The sequence below is a fragment of the Juglans regia genome, chromosome 10 (genome assembly GCF_001411555.2).
Source record: "Juglans regia cultivar Chandler chromosome 10, Walnut 2.0, whole genome shotgun sequence".
Classification (NCBI taxonomy): Eukaryota; Viridiplantae; Streptophyta; class Magnoliopsida; order Fagales; family Juglandaceae; genus Juglans; species Juglans regia.
Genome location: NC_049910.1, coordinates 6,129,615 through 6,139,418, shown reverse-complemented (window position 1 = coordinate 6,139,418; position 9,804 = coordinate 6,129,615). Strand labels below are relative to the sequence as shown.

Below are 9,804 nucleotides of genomic sequence, written 5' to 3'. Positions count from 1 at the left end.
TAGTGGATGTTGTCTTAGACCAAGGTTTGTCCTTTTGATTGATTTCGATACTTTAATGGAATTGTTTATTAGTTGTTCTTCTTAAAATTGTTTTCGTTATACTCAAACCCTCCCCTCCCCAATCCTTGTTCACATAGCATAAAACTAGGCTAAATATTCTCCATGGGAACGATTCTTACTTGCACTACTACAGGTATTTTTAGGAGTATAGGTTTGATTTTTGGTTGCCTGCGACAGCACACCAAGCTCTCAATAGGATTGTATCCCTATCGACAGATAAATGTCTTCCTTTCTTTCAGGTGCTTAAGAAAGCATAAGATTGGGACACCAGGTGCGAGGATGCATTTACCCAGCAAAAGGAATATTTGGCTAACCCGTCATTGCTCAGCCACACCAAGCAAGGAGAACCATTGTCGTTGTACTTGGCAGTGACCCCAAACGCTGTATGAGATGCATTGGTATGGGAAGAAGGAAAGGAATAGAAGCCGGTGTATTATGTAGGCAGGGCCCTGAGAGGGGCTGAGGCTAGTTATCCAAAGGTTGAGTTAGTCACCTTCGTCATGGTGGTAGCAACAAGGCGATTATGGCCTTCTTTCCAAGCCCATCCGATAAAGGTGATTACTTCATCACCTCTGCAAAAGGTGTTGCAGAAACTGGATACCTCGGGATGGCTGGTCCAGTGGTCAATCAACCTAGGTGAGTATGACATCAGTTATATGCCAAAAAGCGTTGTGAAACGGCAGATCCTGGCTAACTTTGTTGCAGAATTTTTCAATTTCCAAGAAGAAATCCCTAAGTCACCCAAGAAGAACCCCTGGCAAGTGTATGTGGATGGGTCATTCTGCCAAGCAAGGGGAGGAGTTGGTGTGTACATGGTTGCAAACAAAGGGTAAGAGTCGTACCACGCCGTACGACTAGATTTCAAAGTAACAAACAATGAAGCCGAATACGAAACAGTGCTTGTCGGTTTAGCAACAATAAAGGTGTTAGGAGGTGAGGAGATTCAAATGAAAGCCGATTCACAGGTAGTAGTTGGGCAGATCACGGGAGAATATTTGGCGAGGGGGATCAAACTAATAAAATATCTCCATTAGGTTCAGGAGCAATGCAAATGCCTCAAGTACTTTCGAATTGAGAAAATTCCTCGAGGAGATAATTTCAAGCCTGATCGATTGGCACGAGCAGCCTCAGCAAAGCAAGAAGAGCCATTGCAATGGAAAGTTGATCTACAAATAGTAGGCAATCCAATGGTAGGAGAGCAAAGTCTGCAAATTAGAGATATGCCAAGATGGACTGACGAAATAAGAAAGTATTTGGAGACGGGTGATCTTCCCCCATCCAGGGAAGAGGCAAGTTAAAAAGCAGGGCGACTCGGTTTACTATGGTAGACAAGGTGTCATGAACGGGGGCAGGTAACCTTGTGTTGCATGTCTCGACGCTTCAAATGTCCATCCGATCCCAAGCGGAATTTGGGGGCGTCACACAAGGTGCTTTACAGGCGGGGTTTTTCAACCCCGTTGTTTAGATGTGTAACAAAGATGAAAGTAGAATATGTGATGAAGGAAATACACGAGGGGATATGCGGGGGTCATTCGGGAGGATGATTACTCGCCGCAAAGATTGTAAAGGCAGGATATTATTGGCCAAACATGCTCAAAGATGCAAAGGAGTTTGTAAAAAAATGTGTCCAATGCCAGATTCATGCACCAGTGCCGAACGCATCTCCCAAGGAGTTACAATCCATAACTTCACCTTGACCCTTTGCCTAATGGGGGGTAGACCTAGTAGGCCCTATGCCCCGAGCAATGGAGGAACCAAGTTCATCATCGCAGCCGTCAACTACTTTAGGAAATGGGCAGAGGCTGAGGCAATGGTAACAATAACAGCCCAAAGTGTGACGAAGTTCCTGTGGAAGGAGTAGTATGTAGATTCGGGATACCTCAGTGTATCATTTCTGACAACATAAGGCAGTTCGATTCTGAACACTATCGCCAATGGTGTACGGAGCTAGGAATCAAGGTCAAGAACTCTTCCCTAGGCCACCCCGAGGAGAACGGGCAAGTTGAAGCATCCAATAAAACCATCATGGAAATATTGAAAAAGAAGATAGGCGACTGAAATGGATTGTGGGCTGACGAGCTCTCGAAGACTTTATGAGCTTACAGGACAACACCAAAAACCTCAACGGGCAAAACACCTTTCGCCCTAGCGTATGGAAGTGAGGCCATGGTACCAATGGAAGTTGGGCTACCAAGCTACAGAAGAGAAAGCTTTGATCCAAAAACGAATGTGGCAAGGTTGGAAGAAAACCTAGATCTGTTTGAGGAGAAATGGACGAATGTAGAGGCCAGAGTTACAGCTTCTAAAAAGAAGGTAGAGCAATACTTCAACAAGAGAGTATGGCCTAGATGATTCAAAGTTGGCGATTTAGTGCTGAAGGAGACTGGTGTCACCACAGGAAAAGAAGGAAAGTTAGGCCAACAATGGGAAGGCCCTTATGTTATAGTAGCAAGCCACAGACCAGGAGCTTACCATCTCAAAGATGTCGTGGGGCGTGAACTACCCCACCCATGAAATGCAGAGCATTTACGAAAGTACTACATCTAAGGGGAAGATATGTAAATTTTTACTTTTACTAATTTATTTATCGATATCATTTTCAATAAGAGTAATTCTACTCTTAGGCCAGTTTACTCTCCAACATCACTCACTAATGATGTGGCAAACCCGATTTCTTAAAAGCGGTCTAATGCTCAAGTTCCCTCTCTCCCCCTCCCCCCTCCCTCCTTTGCTCTATCCCTTCCCTACTGAAACCTTCTTCTCCCCCTTCCCTCTACGAATCTCTCTCCCCCTTCCAAACCACTACCCCATTGACTTTGCTCTCCCCCCTCCCTCTGTCGAATCCCTCTGCCCTCCCGAAACTGAAGTTCAGTCACTCGAGAGAGCGAAAGCGAGCCCTAGTACAATGTTTGAAGTTCGTATTCTTTTGGTGCTTGTTTTCTCCTTTGTGCATTTCTTTTTTTTTTTTTTTTGGGTTCAAGCAGTAATTACTGGTGGGGTTTTATATGGGTGATTTTTGTGGTTTTGATCTTTTGTGACCTTTTTTTTCACCTAAATCATGGGCAACGAAGGGGTGAATCTCTTGCACTTGCCAATCTTTTGTATTGTTTCGATTGGAAATTACCTAGTGGAATGAAAGAGAAGGACATTAACATGGAAGAATCGACTAGTCCGGGCCTTACCCAGAAAAGAACACCACTGAAACTATTAGCATAAAGTTTTCATCTATATCATGCTTAGAGCTTTTTACTCAAATAAGAGAGAACATTCCTGCCATAATCGTTAAGAGTTTGATGTTCCAACTTTGCAAGGGCGTTACTTTTTGCCACAGTCACGGAATCTTACACAGGCATCTAAAACCTCACAATCTCTTCATGGACCCAAAGACACTACTGCTTAAAATAGCAAATCTTGGACTTAAATCTTGGACTTGCTCAATCATTTACCATGCCAATTAAGAAGTATACTCATGAGATATTGACTCTGTGGTATAGAGCTCCTGGAGTCCTTTTAGGACCTACCCATTACTCAACTGCTGTAGATATGTGGTCTATTGGCTGTATATTTGCTGAGCTCGTCACAAAGCAAGCACTCTTCCAAGGAGATTCTGAACTGCAACAACTCCTCCACTTATTCAAGTTATTAGGTACTCCAAATGAAGAAATGTGGCCTGGTGTAAGCAGCCTAATGCATTGGCATGAGTACCTCCAATGGAGGCCAAAACCTCTGCCAACCGTTATTCCTAATTTGGATAAAGATGGGCTGGATCTGCTATCTCAAATGTTGCAGTATGCGCCCTCAAAGCGTATTTTAGCGAAGAAAGCTGTGCAACATCCTTACTTCGATGATTTGAACAAGGACTCTCACCGACTAAACAGAAAAGCTATCAGGATGGGAAAGTTTCTGTTGTAGGAAATTTCATCTGCTTGCCTCAAGCAAACCTTCCAATACATGTTAAATTTTGCTTTAGGATGAAGAATTTGTTGTAGATTTGATTGTTGTGAACCCTACTTTTAATATTATAATGACAATATATTGTTGCTTAGGTGCCTCCATAATTTCAAGAATAAAAGAAAAAAAGGTCCATATGCATTATTTGGTTGGGCTTCAGTAGGGAGGGGGGAGAGCAAAGAAGGAAGGGTGGGGGGAGAGTAGAGAAGGAAGTGTAGAGGGAGAACGTGGGAGGAGAAATTCGAATGGAAGATTCGGGAAGAATGTGGAAAATGGCTGGAGTAGTCTAACGAATCGTTTTAAAAAATAAAAAATAAAAATAGAAAGCCAGCTTAGCTGGTGTGTGGTGTTGGACACTTAAGTGGCCTAAGAGTAGAATTACTCTTTCAATAATAAATACCTACACATATCTTTCCCATTTTTTCCTTGACTTTTTTGTGACAACCACAAAAAAACATGGCCAAGGCCTAAACGTTAAACGTAAAACGGTCGAGGGATCTCCCATCACTCTTTCTCATCAAAGGTGACGTGGTCGAGGAAATCTCTCACTAGCCTAAAACTTAAAGGTAAAATGGTAGAGGGATCTCCCGTGAAACCTTTTTGCCAAAGGTGACGTGGTCGAACAACTCTCCCACAAGCCTCAAACTTACAAGTAAAACGGTCGAGGGATCTTCCGTTGAGACATTCTCGCCAGGTGACGTGGTCGAGGAATGCTCCCACTAGCCTCGAACTTAAAGGTAAAATGGTCGAGGGATCACCCATTCACTCCTTCTCGCCAAAGGTGATGTGGTCGAGGAACGCCCCCACTAGCCTCAAACTTAAAGATAAAACGGTCGAGGGATCTCCCGTTGACACCTTCTCACCAAAGGTGACGTGGTCAAGGAACTCTCCCACTAGCCTCAAACTTAAAGGTAAAACGGTCAAGAGATCTCTCCTTGACACCTTCTCACCAAAGGTGATGTGGTCAAGGAACTCTCCCACTAGCCTCAAACTTAAAGGTAAAACGATCGAGAGATCTCCCGTTGACACATTCTCACCAAAGATGACATGATCAAGGAACTCTCCCACTAGCCTCAAACTTAAAGGTAAAACGGTTAAGGGATCTCCCGTTAACTCCTTCTAGCCAAAGGTGACATGGTCGACTAACTCTCCCACTAGCCTCAAACTTAAAGGTAAAACGGTCGAGGGATCTCCCGTTGACACCTTCTCACAAAAGGTGACGTGGTCGAGGAACTCCCCCACTAGCCTCAAACTTAAAGGTAAAAATGTCGAAGGATCTCTCGTCAACACCTTCTCACCAAAGGTGACGTTGTCTAGGAACTCTCCCACTAGCCTCAAACTTAAAGGTAAAACGGTTGAGCGATCTCCCGTTAATTCCTTCTCACCAAAGGTGACGTGGTCGAGAAACTCCCCCACTAGCCACAAACTCAAAGGTAAAACGGTCTAGGGATCTCCCGTTGACACCTTCTCGCCAAAGGTGACGTGGTCGAGAAACTCCCCCACTAGCCTCAAACTTAAAGGTAAAACGGTTGAGGGATCTCCCGTTGACACCTTCTCTCCAAAGGTGACGTGGTCGAGGAACTCTCCCACTAGCCTCAAACTTAAAGGTAAAACGGTTTATGGATCTCTCGTTAACTCCTTCTCCCCAAAGGTGATGTGGTTGAGGAACTCCCCTACTAGCCTCAAACTTAAAGGTAAAACGGTCAAGGGATATCTTGCTAACTCATTCCTGCCAAAGGTGACGTGGTCGAGGAACTCCCCCACTAGCCTCAAACTTAAAGGTAAAACGGTCGAGGGATCTCCCGTTGACACCTTCTCACCAAAGGTGACGTGGTCAAGGAACTCTATCGCTAAGGACGTTTAAGGTTAAGGTATGAACAACATATCTTTGCACAAATCACTAAGAAATAGCGAAAGGTGCTTAGTATCCAATAAACAAAATTTTAGGCGTACAAGGCATCAAAAAGAGTTAAGTTGCTCCCTTGCGTGGTACAAAGCTTTAACAATAACAACGCAATGTCATTACATGCAAAGTGTCAAAAAAAAAGTTAAAGTATTCCCTTACGGGGTAGAAAGCCTTCAAAATACCCAGGTCATAGGATGGGCGAAGGAAGGCATCTAGAATCTCAACCCGACCAAAGGAGTGGCAAACGTGAAGAGTAACCTCACTGGCACAAATAGATTTCCAGTTCAAATTGTGCAGGTATGTCTCAGGGTTGCGAAGAAGAAGCTCACGAAGTTGTTTTATACCAAGTTTGAAGCCTATACGCCAGGCTCACAACCGAACTTTGGGAGTGGCTGCCTGTAGGGGAAGAACCCGATTAAGGTCTTGTTGGGAAGTCTCCAATGCAAGAGTCAGCTCGGACACCTTTTTCTCTAAAATAGAGATTTTTTTTTTGGTAGACTCAACAACATCGCTGAGTTGGAGATATTGGCGGTCACTATCTTTAAGGGGAAGAGTCAATCAAAGCTTTCTCTGCCTCAGCTTTCACCCCTTTCGCCACACCCAACTGTATGGTCAGTTCCTGCCACTCGTCTTCTAGGGAAACTAGGCGAGAGGCATAGTCATAATTGGTCTAATTTAACTCCTCAAGCTCTACCCTCGCCCGATCAAAGCTAGCTACCATGTCATCTTACCCCTTCAAGGTGAGCTCTTCCTAAGTGACCAATTCATCTCTTTCCTTCTTAAAGGCCTCCACCTGGGCGACCAAGTCATCCCGATCTTGCACAGCCACCTCAGCCTAGCGAAAGCAAGCAGCCAAGTCATCCCAGTCTTGCACTGCCACCTCAGCCTGGTGAAGGCGAGCAGCCAAGTCATCCCGATCCTACACAGCCACCTCAACCTGGTGAAGGCGAGCAACTAAATCATCTCACTCCCTTCCAAAGTGTAGTCACTTCTTGGCAATAGTGATCGGTGTCCGCAACAAAACGTGCCAACTCTTCCCGAAGTGAATCAACTTGTTCATGGAGAGCAGACAATTTATCATCAGTCGTGTGGGAACGAGTTCCCAGCTGGGACAACTCATTGGCCATTTGATTCATTTCCTCCTCTGGACGTATCCTATCTTCTACCAAGTCGGTAGCAAGGCGATCAACCCCCAAAAAAAATAAAACAAAAAAATATATTTGTCAAAACTGATGAGAAAAGTATACGGGAAAAAATAATGGGAACAAAAATATTATCGGTGCAAAAATATTTCGGAGATGTTGAACGGCGGCGTTCAAAGCCTCTTCATGGCTAGCATGTGAGGAAGGCGAAGAGCCCGACAGATGAGGACTAGAAGATCCTCTCAGATTGAAGGCCTGAAAAGGGGTGTTAGCAAAATGTCCCCAAGGAGAAGCTCCCTCGACTTGCCCAGGAGGAATGATTGAAGGAATGCCAATAGGTACATCAGCATGAAGACCCGAACACACTTCAGCTTCATCTGGAGGAGGGGATGCCTGATTAAGTTGAAGGTCCTCCTCAGGAACAATCAAGGATGGCTCGCCCTTTCCCCTAGGAGAAATACTAAAGGGAGGAGAAGGGATCAAAACCTTGCTCCCACTAGCAAGGGAAAGTGTCGGGAACACAAAAGGCAAATCGGGAGTAACTCCACCCTAAATTGTTGAAGAAAGAGATGAACCAAAGACCGTTGTTGTTTCCTCAACATATTCCTCCTCGACATGATCCACCCGTGGAGATTCTGCAGGAATAGCAAGTGACCGAACAGTGCCAAGCGGGGATAAAGGCAATGTGATGTAGGATAGAAGTGAGAAGGAGGAGTAGAAACAGAGTAATAGGAAATAGAGAATAGAAATGAAAGAGAAGAGAGGAAGAAGAAGAAAGCAAAGAGGGATTGGAAGGAGGCGGCTAGCGCTCAACTCTGCATTCAAAAATAACAACTTTCCAATGTTCCTTAAGATGTCTTTAAGTACTAGAGCAATACAAACCCTAAATGAAATAACTAACACATTAATAAAATAACAAAATAGAAAATGTCTTTAAATAGTAGGGTAATACAAACTCTAAATAAAATAGACAAGACATTAATAAAATAAATAAAACATTAATAGGAGATGTCCTCATCACAATGTAAGCAGAGGAGACTCGAAGGATTGGAAGTCTGCTTGAGTAGACGGAGGCAACATAAGCAAGTCAGGATTCAAAAGGATGACATCATCCTCTCCCAAAGGGATGTCATCGCCTTTCTTCTACAAATCATCCACCAGTGTGCTTGAAGGCTGAGCAGCAACCTCAACAGCAACCTGCGTCGTGATTTTGGCCTCGAGGTCTTCTTCGGCTAGAGCCATCACATCATCCATGGAGAGAGTTGGTGGCGCCACAAAAGTAGTCAATTCACTTGGTTTATCCCAAGGAGCCACCAACTTGGTGCTCCCACTCGTTCGGGATGTCTTTTCACTCTGTTTCGCCCGAGGAAGAGCCAATTTAATATCCCCACTCGCCTGGGGCACTGATCGGTACAAAACTACAAGTGCACAATATTGTAGTTTTATAGTAAAGTGATGAGAAGAGTATCCTCCTCAAGGATTGGTAACTTACCTTTGACAAATACCGAAATTATATTAATCTCAACTTTATTTAGAAAAGTCACTAAGATTTTTGTAATTGTAATTTAAAATAAAATTAACTCAAAGAAAATCTATACTCAAAAGAAAAGAAAACTGTTCATTCGAAGATCAGATTAATGAGGAAGAAAACTTCTAAGAAATCGATTTCACCTAATCCCTCACTATGCTCTACTCATATAACTAATTGAATTTAATTCCCTCTGTTTCTCTCTCTCTCTCTTTTTTTCTTTTTCTTTCATGCATTCTGTGTTCTGCTCCTTCGCCCTCTTCTTTTTTAGAAATGCGAATTCAAAAATCTCTTGCTCGTCCGTGCGTGCAGAAGCCTTTTCGTGCGTGTTGTTCAGCTCTCACGACTTGCGTCCCGCATGTAAATGCCGAAGGCCCATTTTTTTCTCCAACAACCCAGCGTCCAAGTCAAACCAGCCTTGCATCTCATTTATAAGTCAACCAAAAGTGCCCACACGTGAAACTCTCATAAAAACCAAATCGCCAAAATCATTCTCTACCCCCTTCTTTTCGTCAATAGAAACCCACATAAAGCCAAAACTTCATGCGTGCTAAAAGGTCCCTCTACGTAAAACTCTCTCTTGGCTTTTATTTTTTAAAGTGCCTAATTCTTCATTAAATGAGAGAGAGTCACAAGACAATGGGCTGCCAAAATTACAATCTTTCATTTTCTTTAAATCTGAAAAAAAAAATTAAATAACAACAATGAAGCCAAAAATCAACAAAAATAAATAAATTTAGACCAAAGTTAAGGTTAAGAAGTGATAAAATATTCTAAATTATGCAAATCATCAGGCACCGTTTCGCTCGGTTGCTCCCGAAGAGGAGCCAACTTACCTCGACTCGATGCAAGAAGTCACGCTTTTATGAGATAGACTCATCTAAACGAGGCGAAACACGAACCCTCTTAAGTTTTCTTTTGCCCAATTGCACCAAGGCGGCTTTTCCTCTTCAAATCGCCCGCCGGTGAGGAGGCACCCAAAAACTCACGTCCCGATATATGGGTCTGAATAGAAACCATCAGAAACTTCTCAATATTGCTAGGGGTCAAAAGCACATCCGAAATGCATAACTTGGGATGAGCCTAGACCCAAGAATCTACTAGCTTCACACAGGCCTCCTCATGTGGTGAAAGAAGAACCTCAAAATCATCCACATTAGGAACAGGAAACCAACAAACCCTAATAGGAAATTCTCGAGTAGAAGCTTCGTCAACAG

General features: G+C 43.5%; 1 pseudogene; it reads left to right on the top strand.

The window, feature by feature from the left end:
• The first annotated feature begins 3,326 nt into the window (after positions 1 to 3,326).
• LOC108983305 lies at positions 3,327 to 3,972 on the top strand (annotated as a pseudogene).
• Positions 3,973 to 9,804: the final 5,832 nt, after the last annotated feature.